The sequence below is a fragment of the Anser anser genome (genome assembly GCF_964211835.1).
Source record: "Anser anser genome assembly, chromosome: 3".
In the NCBI taxonomy this organism is placed as follows: domain Eukaryota; kingdom Metazoa; phylum Chordata; class Aves; order Anseriformes; family Anatidae; genus Anser; species Anser anser.
In genome coordinates, this window is record NC_139722.1 from 115781082 (window position 1) to 115798853 (window position 17772).

Genomic DNA, 17772 nt, shown 5'->3' on the forward strand with positions numbered 1-17772 from the left:
TTCACCCAAGCATCATAAAAAATGCTAAATGACTTATGTAGGTCTTCTCACTTAAGGTCATTTCAATTATGGCAACATCAACAGATGTATATGTTCATTAATAAAAGTGTGATATGTGTTTGTGTCCCTCTGAAAGTTCAGTCAGAAAATTATAGATTATACTGAGACACTGCAGGAATTGCTACTCTGTAAGTCAAATGCTCTATTATTAAAAATGTCATCCCATATGAATTTCATAAATAGCAAAGCCAAGAACAGAGTAACCATTTTAAAAAGTCTAGAGGGGATTCCATAACAACATTTAAATGCATTACTACTCAAACAATTTGATTGGATTATAAAATATTTAAAACTGCAGCTGTACTTGTGGTGTTTAATGTTGACTATTTTGATTTCTGGAACGTCTTACCTAAGAAGTACAAGTTTACTAAACTAGTTATGTAATTAGTATACAAATATATAAGAGAATCCATAAACCAAGACAATCCATAGCTTATAAGGTACCGTATATAGCCAGCTTATTGTACACACACACACACAAAATGAAACTGAAAAAGAGCATTGGGCATTAGGGTTTAAGACTCACCTCTGAAATAAAGCAGGACCTTATTTTGCCAAAGCTGTTCTAATGACTGAAAATAAATAACACAAGAGATGCAGGACAATGCATGCTAAATAGATATTATTGGCCAGATTCTCAGGTGGTGTAAACTGGCATTAATCCATTGTAGTTAATGGTTAGACAAGTTTTGGCTTTACTTTCATTCGGTGTCCTCTAATTTTTTTTTTCCAGGATCTCTCTTATATATGTATTAGGTATGTTCAGGTTTATAATTAAATCTTCATTGACTTTTTAAGCAGAAAGGACAATTTTAAAACCTATTTTTCAGAAGAATAGCCATGTATTAATCCTCAAATATACACTGATGTCCATATGTTATAGATATCCTTTCATATGCTAATTGCACTACTTCTGCCAAACTATCTGTCATCTCTGCTGCTTTACCTGGATGGGTGTCAAGACATAATTCATCCAACAAGCTCATGTTATTGGTCACTGCACTTCCAGAAAAAGCAACCTCATTCCAATAGCACAGGGAATATCTGAAGTGACTTTTGTAGCAGCTGACATGTTGGCTGAGACTTGGTGGGTTGGACTGAGGCTGAAAGAGTAAAGCTTTGGAGCAGCTTTACTTAAGAGGATGGGTTCTGTGGGTGAGTGGTGTAACATACCCACATCCTTTGAGCATGTGCAGAAAACTCTGGTAGTTACCTTATTTTTTGCCCAGCAGTCCCAGGCATGCTCGAAATTCAAAGTTGCCACTGGGACCTTGGGAGTAGTGTCTGCTCGTCTCCTGCATGCACTCTGACCAGCTAATGGACTCAGGCAGCGTGCAGCTCCTGTCTGTCCTTGCATCAGGGCAGAACAGACAAGGTCTTCTCCGCTTGACATTGCTCCTGCAAAGGCAGACAGTATGGCCCAAGATGCACACATGCCCACAATGCATTTACATATATGCCACAACAGGGGCTGTCAAAGCTTTGGGTGCCTGTGAAGGCCTAGCCAGCAGGGTCATCCTAAAATATACTTCTACAGACATACAGACATTTGCACATCTGCAAATTCAAAATGCCCTTCTGAAACATCTCTACTCCTGCCTACTATTTAGGCTTGGCATAAAAACATCATCCACATGTCTCAGCAAGCCAAGTCACCTTTCAGACCCTGTTTTCCTGAGGGAGAGTCACCTGTATTTATTTCTATTAAACAGAAATTAACTTGGACCTCCATATGCCACCTCATTTGGCATAGTTAATTCCAGATTCCAGAGTTATCATTAAAACAAAAACTGCACCTTACACATTGAAATCAGTGGGAATTAGGCTTCAGTAAGGCATACAAGGCTGTAACAAAGATAATCAACCAGCGTAAGGATAATCCACTAATTGTTGAAATGAGGCGGAACATCTCCATGGCTTGTCTCAACAGCTAGCCCTGGGCTGAGTTGTGTTTGGAGTTCAGGAAGTTTATATCATTTTAAAGTATGTCAAGCCTGTGCACTTCAGGGCACAGCAGGAAGCAAAGGGAGGATTTTGCCTGCCCTGAGGTAGGCAGTTCCAGGAAGGGGAATGAAGATCAGCCAGTTCCAATCGAGCAAGTGAACTCTCCTGGTTCCAGCTGAGGGCACACATACCCACCAGGCCTTCAAAACCAGGCCAGTGCCTAACTGGTACACACTCTGCTTCCTCAGATGGTCTTTGAAAAAGCATCCCATCTTTAAAAGGAACACAAACTTGAAGTTTCTGTAATTTCCTGGGTTTCTATATGACAAGGAGGCCAAAGGCTGCTGAAGCAAATTAGGATTGTGCTCTCAGTATATCTTTAGAATTATTTTGTTCTCAGCCTGAAAGCAGAATTTGACATTCAGTAACCTTTGTAAGTCCAAAGAAATGCTATTGACTTCACTGCAACTACTATAAATTTACGCTCAATATAAGTGAGAGTGGAGCTGTGCCACAGTTTGGTCATTACTCTATGAATTCATATGATATAGAACAAGCTCAGCAATTATTTGTGTTGTTTTTATTTCAAATGGCTAGCTTGCTGGCGCATGGTAATTTTCATGAGTGGTCCCTGCCCTTGATCATTTCAAATGGTGTTTGAAGCATTTGGATCTTAAAAATCTCACTGTCTTTAAGGAATAGAGCCTTTCCTATGACTGGGTGTGAAGTTAGATCTCTGCCATTTAAGAGAGAAGTTCAGAAAAGGGTACACTGGAAAACTGAGCATGAATGTATGCATGTAGTGGAGAGGTAAAATCACAAAAATTAAGGAAAATGTAGTGCCAGCAGAGCTCTTAACATTTGGCTGCCATTACTCCTCTTATTCTACCTATGTGTGGTCTTCCTTGAAAAAATAGCTATGTATATAGAAAATAAATGAAAAAACACACGTATTCAGGTGTGGCATGGAGCTTACATTACTTTTCCCTACTGCTACATCTTGTTAGAGTGATCCCACTGGCAAGAATTTGCCAACTTGTGGTTACAGGCTGAGCAGCTCACACCTTCAACAAGACCAGCGCCCTACTGCGTCCATATAATGTCTTGGATATAATGGACATACATCTCTCATCATTGTATTCTTAATGGCTTACTGTACTTTGCAGGTCGTCCTGTAGGTGCAAAGAGTCCAAAGAATATTTCAGAGGCAGAACACCTTTGAAAGAGGATCAAAAGGGAACAGACACCCAGTTTCATTCTCCTCCATTAAGGCAGGGTTTAGGATTCAAGTTTTACAGTAGAGGGGCTCTATTTACCTCAGTGGGCTTATTCTTGATTTACACTAGATTAGAATTAGTTCTCACAAACGGAGAAATGTATTCTACCAGGATGGTGATGGAAGCATTGATCCTAAACAAATAAAATGACCTTCTCCTTCAATTACTTTGGGCTTCACTAATTAAAATAATTTTGCTAATGAAAGCTGCAAAAATATTCACACAATTCTCATGCAGTCAGGCTGACCTTCTGCTGACGTTTCTGATGATGGCAAATACTTTACTCACCAGAAAGTGAGTAGTTGTGCATGCTGCAGAGCCTCTTCTACGACACAGGAAACCAGAAAACCTGAAAATAATAGTTCATTAGAGTAACTTCAGTATCAGTGGCAGGCACTGAGTTCTGTGCAAACATGCATGGTGACTTAAAGGTGCTAACACGTCTTCTGATCTCACGGCTTCATTATTTCTTCCTGACCTATTGACCAAATCCATTGGTATGATTTACAAACCATACCTGCGTACCCTCTGTGAGTAGAGGTTATTTTTGTTGAAATAGTGTCTGTTAGTGAAATAGTGAATAGTAGTCTCTAGGAAATTGTTCCTACAGACAAAATCACTAGCTCAGGCAGCCAACACTTAAAATTCCTTTTGAAAGCAATTGGAGTATCGAAGAAAGACTGTAAGAATTGGGCCAAATCATTTTTGAGAGATATGTTGATATAAGCATCAGTGAAGTTTGACTTTATACTGGGAAAGGAGTAGAACATTTTGCCTGTCACATGCTTATTAGCTTGCACACTGGTGAAATGTAGGAGATTTCATACACTGTTCTGAGTTATGTCCCTGATGCTTTCATCAGCACTAGCAGAGACTACAGTGATGATCTAAACTAGAGAGAACATTTTGTTTGGGTGGACGTATTGGTGCCCTGCTAGTGAGTAAGGGAAGCATACTGATCATTACTAAGTTCTCCTATTGTTCAGTTCAATATTTATTTTCTACAGGTACTTTATTTCAAGCCCTAAAAAAAAAATAAAATTAAAAAAATGCTGCTACACTACAGAAATTATGTTAATTAACCAACTTCTTACACACCGTTCCCATCTTGACTCTTTTTTTTTTTTTTTTGACATGCTGACATACCATTTTTAATTGTGGTACAGTCTGAGGTCTGCAGCTTATCCTTAGAGCTCTCTCAAGACTCATCCAACCAACATTTAGCCATGCACATGGTAGTTCAAGGAAGTAAAAATAAGGAAACAGACAATGGAGGGGAATGGAGGTAAGGAAGCTTTTGTCAACAGAAAAGAAAATTCTAATCCTCAAAACATTTTGTGTGTTTGAAACAACATTTAAAGGGTTGCAAAAATACAAACATAGTATATAGGACCATACCACTCCCCCAAACAATAAGATGAAGAAGTGCTGGCATATATTAAAGAATTAGTATAAACTCTCCTTTTCATTTTACCAAAGTGAAGAAATCAATTCCAAAGATATTTACGTGCGGCTGGCCAGACTGCAAGACTGGCCTGCTTAGTACCTAGTAAGCTGTTTTGGATATAGGTTATTAACAGTTGCTGCAGGAAGATCACCTCGCTGTAAGCAGTCAAATAACTACCAAAATATGCATGTGTAGTTGCTTCCTAGCTCACATTAGGTAATGTCTGGCATATGCTCTGAAGCAGGATGGTTTATTTCCCTACAATAATTTTTCCTCCTGTCTTTAAATATTTGCCATTAGAAATCTGGATAGTCTTGTTATATTTAAATAAATGTCACTCTTTAGGCTTCACTGATATCTTCTGGCAATTAATTATTTATTCTAAGACTGCATTGTATACTCATTTTTAATGTACAACCTTTCAATTTTGTTATAAAGCTGCTTTTGCTCATATTATAAACACTGTGTGGTTGCAAGTCAGAAGGGAGGAATCCCACAACCCAGGGGCTGCAGCATTAACCAGCCATTCCCCAACAAGTGTGTGGCTCCATGCAGCAGTGTGCACCTCTTATCCTAATTTGTTACTTGTACGGCTGCAGCACACGGACAACCACACCATTGTCAATGAGGGCTACGGCATTCTCGGCACTCTGCAAAGGGCTGATCCCTCCCTAAAGACCTTACACAAATAAAGGAGACCAGATCTAATGTCATTTACAGTTCCCAACTTCCAATGGCCTTACACCCCCGCAGCTGTATTGAATTCTGAGACTCACATCTCTCAAGGCAGAACTGCCTTGATCCAGTGAAGCAACGGGGCAGCGGTAATTCGGGTGACATCCCTGTAAACTGGTGGATAAGGATGGGGTACAAGCAAGCCCTGAGGCAGAGCTCTTTTGTCCTTTCCCGTCTCACAGGAGCCTACTGAAAGCACAAAGGCTGCTCCAACAGCTAGGCTGAAATTGCCACGGCAGAACGTTTCCGTTGCTTTTTGCCACATCCCCCATTTTCCACGGGCAGGGCTCTCCCCCCAGGTAGGTGTGGGTGTTGAGCAGAAAAAGGGGGCTGTGCCTGCGATGCCTATTCATGCTTCATCTCATGAAGCGTGTGGATTGCTACCCATCCAAAGCCAGCTCTGCGTAACTTTGCAGTTTTCTGGCTTTCTGGCATTTACAAAGGATTGTGCCGGGCTATGCACTCCCTGAGCAAAGCCTTAATCTGTTTTCAGTCAGTTACTTTTTTTCTGGCAGCAGATATAAGGCCACACAGTCAAATAATGAACTTGTCTTTCATTTGGATATAGTTTATTAATGACAAAAACGCTAATCCATTAATCAATTTAAAACAAGTTGGTAAATGAAAAAAATTCTCAGTCTCCTTTAGTAACAGGATCACATGCATCTTAAAAGGGGGCCATTATCTCCATGGGTTTCTCAGCTGAAGTTAAAAATCTAAAAATGATTTTCATTCATTTCTCATTAATATGCAAAATTATTCAAATTAGATAGTAATTAACCATCTACTCAGTAGAAAACCTTTTCATGATAATTTATGATAAACTCAGTAGCAGCTTTGATTGAGATTGATTTTTGGTGTTGAGAAGCTAACATGAATACAAAAAAGCACCTGAAAAAATATTTTTAAACACCTAACTTACTGCTCAGCTAATTATATGGTAACCATGTTCACAGATTATTTCAAAGGGAGGCCTATAGGCAAGATACTAATGCTGAATGAAACAGGCAAAACATCCTTTTGAGTTTGTCCTACATTTCATCTTAAAGCTCAGCTTTCTTTACATCTTGCAGCCTAATTCATTTAGAATGTTAAATGTTTAGCGCTGTTTAATTCAGCAATCAGCTACACTGGAACTGGGGCTTTGCCTGATAAGGTTTACAGGATCGCTTTCAAGATAAAACTGTTTTGAAAAATCAAAACACATTCGAGACAAACTGTTGTTTTACAGTGCAGCGTTCCTGGGAAAATAGCTACGATTTGTAAACAGACTCCAGATTTATTTTTGCAGATGGCAAAGGGAGCTCAGTGGGTTACAGGGTTAATATCATGGGCACGTTGCACTATGGAGAATACGTTTTTTTTCTTAGAGGCAAAGACGAGCTTCAGGACTGGGGGACACGGTAGCTCTAAACACTGGGGACTGCTGTTCAGAAACGTTACTCTCCTGAGGTGGGAAAACCAGAGGGAAAGCAGCATTGACCTTGTGCTGCTGAAGTAGCATTAAGGGGAGAAAAAACCCTATTTGGTACCTATTCTGCTAGTGGAAATTGCTGTGAGCACCCATGCCAAAGGGGCAGGACTATGGAGGAAAGAAAAAAACTAATATTCTTAAAGGCTTTTTCTCTGAACTTGATCACAGAACTAATGCAACCAACTGATGATCTCCTAGTAAATAAGGTATATACACTGCACATTCTGGGGATTTGGTGTTATTTAAATAATCACCAGCTGTAAGAGGAAAAATAGGAATTTTGAAGCCAAACCTCTTGAACTCATCTACGGGAGGGAATAGAAGAGGAGGGGAAGGGAGAAGATTTGGGTTATGAGCTAACCGTAGGGTTAGGCTCCTGCTCAGATCCCAAGCTGAAAGGCCTCTTCTCCAGGGTGAAACCAAGGCTATGCTTAAGATGCACCTCACCACAAGTAAATCTTTCTAAGTCCTTAAACCAAGACTCAACATATGCCTATGGCGCAGTGCCACGCCCTCCAAAACACCCAGCTCTCAGAAGCAGCGAGTGGTGGCTGCTGGCAGCCCCGTGCTTGGCTCCCCACCATCACTCACTGCTGCCCTAGCTAATGCAGGGTCCTCTGTGCTGCGCCACGCGTCCTCCACAGCAGAACATGGTCCTCTCAGAAATCTGCAGCAGAACTATCAATGATTTATGCAAAACCAGGATTTTTCTACCAGGTTGTGGCCTTAAAAGTCAATAGAAACCCCACATACCCAGCTGATATTAATGATACCTGGTAAAGAATCAAATGCAGTGACTAGGTAATAAAAATATTCTTATCAAAAGCTGCAAGATGAATGTAGTTCAGTAAAAAAATGTACCTAGTGGCAAAAGGGTGGAGTGATGACTCTACAGAAAGCTTCGTTCACATTAGTACAACAACATCAACATTCACATACGTTACCTCTCGGCTAATTTTTTTTTTTTTTTTTACTGCCCCAGTGCAACTTGCAAAGTCCTTTTCCCCATCAGCATGCTATACACATGTTCTGGTTAGTAAATAATCCCCAACTGCTCTGTTATTTTACGCATTGGACCATATTTGCCATCAGCTGACTGAGTACCTACACAAAGCCAAGCCGACTGAATCTGGCTGCATTGCTCCTCCTCACTTACCCTGCCTCCAGTTGCTTCCAGATGGCAGGGCGTTACAACGCCTCCCCTCGTTCCTCCCCTGAAGGCCAGGGAGTGGCAGTGGGCAGCCTTCCCCCAGAGCCCTGCCTTCTGCCATCCCACAGGGGACCACATTCATCCTGAACGTGTTCATCCACAGCGATGACAAGAGAATGTTTTCAAAGGGCAATAAAAAACTGTTGAGAAGTTACTGATGATACCCAAGTTAATATTTCTTCTTCCAGGAGCATGGTGAGAATCTCAGAAGGGATACAGGATGTTCAGAATATTCAAACTGATTTCAGCCTACCCAGACGTCCTATCATGATGGACCTCAAAAAGAAAGGTTATTTCAAGGAAGAAAATATTGTCTCCCGTGACACATTTAACTGTTGGATCCAAGAGAGGCGAGTCACACAGAAGATATGATTTCAGAGGGACTGATGCAATTAACAGTTTACTGAGACAGTGAAGTATGATACAAACAAGAAATTTGTTCCGAACTTCCACATCCATTGGTTTTCAGTCATCTTTTTCCTACTTTTTGAGATTCAAATAAATTGAAGGCAGCCTTGTCTTTGACAAAAGGAGAAATAATAACAATGCCCTGGGTACTTATAAACCCTTTCTTTTATTCCTTCCATTGAAGTATCTCGGGGAGTTCAGGAGTATAAATTTCTCAAGAGGTGAAGTACTACGCTACTTATTTTACTGGTGGGGAAATTGCAGCAAAGGACAGGTTTGGTCGTGCGTCCAATAGGTCACACAGGAAGTTTTTGTCAGAATTAGAAACAGTTACTGAGCATTAACCTGCAGCCCTAAGCATTAACCACCACGTTTTCTTCATGGTTTGGGAAGAATAGAAGCCAGTGAGAAGTTTCGGAGAGCGAGTTGAGAATTAAGCAGGCTCTGATAAGCGCGTGCTGTTCAGGCAGCTGGTAGGTTACGGTGAACTGAGAGAGCAAATAACATCACACTTTAATGTAGCGCACTTTTTAATCTGACAGACAAAAGCTTAACAATATCCAATGGCTGGCAGTCGACTCCTGAAGAAGTCCAACTGGAAATCAAGTGGCATCTCTCTGACCACTTTGCACCACTTGAATGAGAACAAAGCAGCTGGAAAGCTACCTAAGCCATCAAGTTAAAGCCATCACAGCTCTTTTGTTGCAAAAAGAATCCAGCTCAGAAAGGTTTTGCCTCCTCAGGAGTGCTGGAGCATCCCTTTTCAACAAAACGCTACACAGATTCTGGTGCTAAGTTTGCAACTTCAAAGAGGATTCAAAATGAGGTGGGATAACGTATGGCCCAGCTGTGAAATTGGACAGCAGGGACACCACAGCAGCTACACTGGGCAAAATTCCCCTGGTGTCAGCCTACGTGTTTGTTTTCAGTGGGGGGAAACCATAGCTTTGTCCTTGAGTTTTTGAGTTTAATTTCTTTTTGCTGCTTGTGGAAATGTGAAACAGTTAGCAACCTTGCTTCAATAATACATAATTCTGAGGGAGGAAAAATTGGGGACCTAAGGAACCTGGCTTTTTTTTCCTCCCTTATTATAAAGTCATTTTTCAAATCACCTTTCTGACACATTTGTCCATATTGATTAGCTGCTTTTAGAATGACATTGTCTGACCTGTCTAAATCCATCAATTGCTCTCCTGCTGATGCTTAATTCCCAGTCTACTTTAGCTTCTAATGGTATGGTATGAATATTATTCATAAAGCCTTTTTGCTGAAAAGATCAATAATCACATACATCTGAAGTTTGCATTCTGCATGTTGTTCAAGTAGCCCTTTAACTGGCCACAGACTCTTCTATTTTCCTTTTATCACTGTGGACTGTAAATGTTTCATTAGTAGCATTTAGAGAGTACATACTTGATACTATATCCCCAGGAGTTTCAAGTGAGTTATTAGGAACTTGTTCAGCATTAGGATTAATGCATATTCCCAGTAGTTTTCATTGCATTTCCATTCTGTGCGCCACAAACTCTACTGTTAAATATGTTTTGTCCACTTAAAAACTGTTTGGTAGGGAAGGCATGCCTTAATTGTTCCCAAGACATTGGGTAATGCTCTACTGATGGGCCTAAGGTTGAACTAATAGGCAAGTAAGATGCAGTTTAGCTTCAGCAGGTTTTAAAGTACTAATGAGGCACAATATACTGAAGTTAAGAACTTGTCAAGATGAGCACTTCATATAAAAAGTTGAAACAATCTTTACATTTTTTTCTTTAAAAAAAAATACAAGCAATGAATTACCTCCATGCTGAGAGAATATGTTCAAATTAAATATTTTCTAGGTCAATACAGACATGTCCTTTCCAAAACCTGAGAATTCAGATTCAATTTAAATGAAAAAAAATATTGCATTTTACATAAAGACTATGTTACTAAAAGAATTTTTAGGAAAGACTTTGCAAAACAAGAACCCTGAGTTGAGCAAAGAGCAAAATGTGTCTGCCTGAATACTAGTAGGTAAATGTTCTTGGAAAATACAGTTTTCAGTTTGCAGAATGGTTAAGTTGGATCTCCTGTATTCCAAGCTGCTGTTCAGACAACTGCTTGTCTATAGTTAGCAGACTTTGCAAGATAGAAATATTAGGGCCTTAGAAGTACATATACTGACTAGTCACCATTCTAACTCCACGTCTTCCTGGAAGCCCTCTCAGAACAGGAAGAACAGCTTTAGTAACTGCAGGATTGATTGGAACTTCATTGAATTTTAACTACTGCATGCCAGGCTGTTGTATTCAATGACATGAAATATTTCATTTTCACTTTATGACATAAAAGTCTGAGTGTCCTGCTGCTGAGATGTATCAATCAAATCAGAGGTTCAAATATTATATTATTTTGATGCTAGTATGAGTGTGAAAATGATGCTTTAGTTCACAGTCAATTGGTACCGAATGTCTTTGCAGTCAGTAACAGATTTCTGCATGTACTTTTGCAGAGCCATTACTTCAGGGTTCATAAAGTGGAACACAGCCCTTCTGACAACGCTATAGGATTTTTTTTTCTTTAAGACCTTAAAAATGTTGCTTACACTGAAAAGAAAAAAAATCAAATTCATTTTTAGAAGGATCATTTCAAAACAGAAATTTCAAACAATTAAAGCATATCCAACATATTGTGGATAGTGATATTTCAGATGTTTGAAGAATGGTTATAATTTGCCCAAATCTACTTTATATGAAGACAACTTGAAAGCTGCAACAATGGGTAGAGATACCGTAGGCTACACGATGGGATTTTTTAATTTTATTTTTATTTTTAATGTGAGTAACTCTCTGGCCACGGAGCACATGATAATTGTGGATAAACAGAGTTAAATATTCTCTGTTTGAAAAACTCAAGCTGTTCTGATGCTGAGGGATGAACAAGGATGTTAATTAATAAGCTAACTCAGCTCACCACCCATTCTTGGTGTACGGGCTTTTTTTGTTGCATGCTTTACAAATTCAATGCAAGCCACTACTGAGCGGACAGTACATGCCCTGAGTACCCCTCTCCATGGCTCAGTACAACTTTGCTTCCACGAGAGAAAGCTATTTAGCACGATCTTAAATTACCACAGTCAGGCACTCTATTGAAATATTCAAGAAGTTCTGGAACTATAGACAACATATATATATATATATACACACACACTTCTGCTTTTCTTTCTTGCAGTAAAAGAATAAAAAGATGACCAAACAGCTTAAATGTTAGAGAAAATATGACCTGCTTGAAGTGCTAAGGAAAACCTGAATCAGAAACCTGGAGAGGCACAAATGAACTTCCAGGACTGGATGCTGAATGTTACGCCTAAAAAGATTTCACTCGGTCTCTTACTTGTACCACCAACACATCAAACGCCTCCCTCCCACACAGATATACCTTGTTATTTTGCTTTTGCTGACCCTTCACAAGATGACCTCCTCTTCAGCTTCTCATACTCTTAAGGCAGTTTGAAAGTGCTGCTGTACTGTGCTTAACCCTGACCCAAAGGACAGAAACAACTACGCTGCAAGGAATACTGCAGCATTTGTGGTGGTTAACACTTACTCCTTACTGCTAACCTTGTGTTTTCTGCCCATCGCATCATGGAGTTTTCCTGGACTCAGTATGAAGTAGCAAGGAAGAAAGGGGGAGAAAAGAAAGGAGGGAAAAAAAAAACCACAGCAATTGCTATAAAGGCTTGCTACAATATAATTCATGATGCCTTCTTAGCAAACGATTAAGCAAGGCTTCATTTAATATTATTGTGGATATTTTCACAGTAATATCCTTCTTCTACTAAGCAAGGTAGATAATATTGACAATGTTGCCAAGTAATTACACCAGCAAAGTAAATGTATAGCATTGTGCCCCTACAATTCCTCTTCTGGCTGCCCAGCATGCAGCTCAGCAAGCAAGGATACAGGCCACTGACAGTAGAAGATACTGTTTTATTTATTAATTGTGAAGCTCCAGGTTACAGAAATGCCACTCAGACATGCTATGCTTCCCATATAAATAATTGATCGTTTTTATAGCTCAGCACAGATACTACAAGAACATGTAATGCACAAAAGACCAGGCATTTGTTGCTACTTAGTGCAGTACGTAGGGAATCCAGTAGAAGCCAAATGAACTGTTTGTATGGTTCCTTCCTTCACCCACGATTTGCTAAGACCATAGGGCTGAACATGGTTGTGGAAATTTTAAGTTCTATTAAAAGATGCTCATGGATCAAACCATCTTACCCTCTACAGGATTATCTTGTCTTATTGGCTGCAGTTTGCTGTACTGTTCCCAGCAGATTTCTTGGAAATCTTCGAAAAATCAGTGAGTGTCCTTTCTAATGCAAAGCACCGTGTCTCACCGTCCTGAAGGTTAACCAAGCACATTTATAAATCTTAAATTAAATTAAGATTTTATGCAATGCCATTTGGTCAGCCCCAGAACTTCCCGCATGGCCTGTGCTTTTCACCCTCACTGAAGCATCTAGGAATCAGGGAAGCCGACAGAAGTGTAACGGGGAGACACTGCTACAACCCTTCCTGCTATAGATGGCCCTGCTGCCGAGAAGTAGTCTGACACAGCCTTAGCCCAACTACTGCTGTAAGACAACGTGCCTCAGCATGAGACCATTGGAGATCTCTGAAAAAATTCCATCTCAGCCATGAAGGTTGCTTTCAAATGTGCCATCAATCCTCCCTGCGTACCTATGAAGTATGGACACATGCACCCAGATGCTACAGGAGAGAATGGTGATGTGACCTGGGCAAGCTAAACAGAGCTTCAGGGACCACAGGCATCAGTGGGATAGTGGTCCGCCCTGTATTACACAGGGAAGTTTAGCAGCTCCCCCACTGGATTTCTCTCAATGGCTCTCTAATGTCCTGTTGTATCAGGACACATCGAGTCCAAGAGGTACGGCAAGTTCCCAAAACTGAAGAGAAGATGCTAACAAAAGCATTTAAAAAGCCAAACTTAGATTTTCTCCTAAATTGATGCCTGTGACATATTAACATTTAGAGCAACAGTAAGACTTAGCTCTAGAATTGAGCAAGCAAAATCCATTTCCTGTTTATGCTCATGCTTTTGAGCAAGACATGAAAACTCTAACTTTCACAAAGTCCTGACCAGTACATGATCATAAACACCTTTTTGTTTGTGACACAATACGTTTTTTTTCCAACTGTGGCTCTCTGTTTTCCCACATAAATTACACCTGGATAGAATGCAAACTCTGGTGAAAATAAATAAATGTTACTCTTATCTGCTCAGTGGAAAAAATTTTAGTTTTTCTCTTACATGAGAGAACTGCCAGCTTGAAAGCGTGGAATTCTGCATCCCCTACAAGGCACCTGCATAGGAAAGACAACAGAAAGTTGTGTCTTGAGCATTTCAAACCTCCTTTGGAAGGAGGACTTCAAAGAAATAAAATACAAATCCATTCTAACGCCCATTCAGCACTTGGTCTACCTGCTCTCGGTGCTAAGTAGAGTGCCAATTAGTGCCAGCTGTAACGGTGGCTTCTGTACTATGAACATTCTTCAGCTGGGAATTGGACTAAAAGATCATCATCTCATTTCACACTGGAAACCAAAACAGTCATCATGCAGTAATAACTTTTGGTCACTGCTAACCCAGACCTCATCAAATCAGTGACCTTGAAATGAAAAGGTCGACGTCCCATTCCCCTTCCTTGCATTTTTCAGGAGCAGCAATGCCAAGAGTTTTTAGGACTGGAAGGGATCCAAACGTAATGGGTAAGTCATTGAACCCTGAGTCCTAAACTGGAGGCCAATGAGATCTCCATTACTCTTCCAAGGGGAAAAAAATAAAAAGCATTGCATTTTCAGCAACAGGCTATGAGTTGCACAATACCTACAAAACACGTATTTGCTGACCACAGGGCATCTCTCACCACTAGCTGATGACCACCCACCCAAAGTTTTCTGTATTGCAACAGTCTTTGCTATAGACCACTTTATATGCAGAACACTGCATATTTTGGACCCTGTCCACTCTAAACAACCACTTAAATTATTGGGTCCTTATTTATTTGAACTATTAGTTCAGATTAATTAAAGAGGTTTTATTACTGAGCCAATGCCACTCTGTTACCCTTCACAACTTAAGCCAAGTAGTAAGACTGTTTGGAATAATGGAGATCAAGATAGGGTTCACTGTTTTATTTCTATTTTAAAAAAAGAGATAGTATATACCACAATAACTGGGTTATATTATACCTGCTGATCTCTAATTTCTACGCTTATGAGGTTTGTTTTTTTTGTACAACAGTTGCTCTCTTCTTACTTTCAGAAAAGACCCAGAATTCTGAGATCTGTGCATAACTATATATACATATATGTATGTGCTATAAAAATTACAGCACAAATATCTACATATGCTGTCAGTTTTAAACAAATTAATCCAAGGCTCTGAAAATATTCAGTATGTAAGCATTCTACTTTCAGGCCCATGATATTTAAAATTACTAAGGCTGGCTTTCGCATTACACATGAGACTTTTCTGTTAAAAAATAATAACTGTAAATCTGTTTTCTCATGCCCAAGTAGTCCTTTATGAGACATGTAACGAAATGCAGTGTGGATTGTCATGAACGGAGCAATAATCATAAAATTAGAAACAAAAGAATCAGACAGAAGCAAGCTTTTTTTTTTTTTTTTTTTTTTAAAGATTCTAAATCACACACAAAACATTTGTTCTGCTCCAGCTCTTTGTGAACTAATTGGCTCTCCTGGAGGGACAGGTAATTGTACTTGACTACACAAGCTGTCCTGAAGCTCCCTTGGAAAGCTCCAGTAAGCTTCCAGTGTTAGCAGCCATCAAGGATTTCACAGGTCAGGCATCGGATCGATACAGCTAAAAGCAGCAGGGACTGTAATGTCGACAGCAGGTTTCAGAAAACGCTGCAAGTGCCAGTTTGTTCCCCTTCATGCAGAAGCTCAAGACAGCTTAATTAACCCTTGGAAAATACAATTTATCCAGAGGCTCTGCAGGTCTGTGCTAGGCCTTATTGGTGAACTGATAGCAGAGATAGTGTAGCTGGCAGCTCTGAATTCCCATTTCCCCTTTTAATGCTCTTTCAGTTTGGATGCAAACAAAACATGATTTTAGGTGGCTGTGCTTGCCTCGTCCTGAAGAGCATGGTACGGGAGGCCCCGAAGGCAGCTGTGCCGACGGCTCACCGGCTTCTTCAGCAGGAGCCGGGCCCAGCGGGGGCATTGATCGCTGGCCTCTCGGGGTGGGAGCGCGCGCGTGCCTGAGAGCGTGCCAGGGAAGGGAAGGAAAAGCGAGGGAGAGTCATCTCCCACAGGTCTAAATGCTTCTTTGCCCTCTTGTAAAGATGTTCCCTTGTTAGTTGTCTATTTTTACTGTCTTTTAATACCACATGGCCGTGAAAAGTACAGACAAGGTAATTTTCCACATCCCAAAACACCCACATTTTAGAAGACAAAGAACTTGCCAGAGGTGACAGACCAGTAAGAAGTTAGCTTGTCTGATGTGATATTCAAGCTTGTGTCTCCGGTGTCAGGCCAACAGGCCGAAGGGTTTTTCCTTCCACAGCTCTTTTCAAGCTAAGGAAATCTAAAAAAGACATGTATTGAGCAACTAAGGAAAAAATATCCCAGTTACTAAGGCCTAGCAGTTTTACCATATAAATCTGCCTGTGAATTCAGTTTTAAAATAGTTAATATTTTACCTCCACTTATACTTCCATTAGTTGATTTTAATTTGTGTAATTTCAGTTAATTCATGTAAATGGATGTTCCTCAGTTTATATTTACCTTCATTAGTGAATGAAAACATGTAGCTTTTGTTCCAGAAGAGCAAACTGTCACTGGAGTAAGCAAAGCAGGTGCCACTTTCTTCCCACAGAAGAAATTACTATTTCTGATGGTAAAAGGCTATGTCCAGAGGAGTAGGATTAAGTAGATGAAATCATACTAGAAAGATTTTTATACGTGTGCACATAATACACACTCACATAGACACAAATACTTGTGACATTAAATATGCAACTTTGGCATAGGAATTTATGATCTGATAGAGAAATGTTGAACAACAAGCAACCAGGAATCAAAAAAAAAAAAAAGAAAAACACAACCAAACAGTATCTGTGATTTTTGAATTAACACTCCTGATTTAACAAAAACAGTGCACAAAAAGCTCTTGAGAGAAGTATTTAATACATCTATGTCAAAGTCCTCCTGTCCAAGCAGCTAGGTATTAATTTGTCAGGACAGCCTGCAGGAGACAGTCTGCCAGAGGTAGTGAAAGATGCTGCTAGAAGGTCTGCAAGCAAAGGGTAATGATAGATACTTGACACGTTTCAACCCAGTATATTGCTACCTACTGGGGAGCCAGAAGGTTTGAGGTAGACCTGTGCTTGTCTGACATTCATATTAATGATGGGCAAGAAAAAAACAACAGTGCTTGAGTGACAAATGCAGAAGCCTGGAAGGGTTGGACTGTGCCCAACATACACATGTGAATGCAGAAGACATGTTGGGGATGAAGAACTTGCTCTTACTCACATGCAAGCTAGTTTTACAGGAACAAAACTACCTTATGAATACACTGCACTCTCCATCAGGAGATAACTTTGCAGGTGAAGGAAGACCCAAGAAAACAGGAGCAAAAATAAAAAAGTTTTGACTGCTTACACCAGCTGTAAGTCAGTCTCCAAAATTTGAGAAAGGGTTGAGAAAATAACTTCTCCATTCATGGTTTGTGAGCAGCCAGAAGGCACGCATGCACAATTGTAAATCAGATACTATTAAACATCCTCCTGTTTTAGAGAAATCTTTACTTACAGTTTGGACTACAACCAAAACGTGCTTGAAGAGACCGCAGAATCCCATTAGTTATCCAAGATTTGCAAGATAAAGGGGGTTGGGGAGGGGAAGCAGCATTGCTAACCACATCGTTCCAGTTCTTAGGAAAGCTGGATGCAGGACTGAAGAATGGGCAAGATATCAGGTGCTGTGAAGGGTGAGATTTAAGATTAGTGCTGGAATATAAATTACATAAGTGAACGTTTTTGACTCCAGAGTGCATATCCATGGAAAGACAATGAGGTATGCAGGTATGAAAAAGGAGCTGAATTCTCCTTATATCACAGCCTACTTGCTCTTTCTGTTTTTCCTGTTACTGCACCTTTACTTTTGTTTTTAATTGG

The 17772-nt window shown here is 40.0% G+C and overlaps 1 long non-coding RNA gene across 7 annotated transcripts in view; it reads right to left on the bottom strand.

Moving 5' to 3' along the window:
• The window catches only part of LOC310897017, a 102170-nt gene that overhangs the window by 62022 nt on the left and 22376 nt on the right, over nucleotides 1-17772 (bottom strand). For 2 of the 7 annotated variants that reach the window (XR_014581985.1, XR_014581989.1), the window contains exon 5: nucleotides 3570-3630. The exons of 3 other annotated variants lie outside the window; for them this stretch is intronic. This is a non-coding gene — a long non-coding RNA (uncharacterized lncRNA). 2 more of the 7 variants (XR_014581990.1, XR_014581991.1) reach the window with 2 other exon arrangements.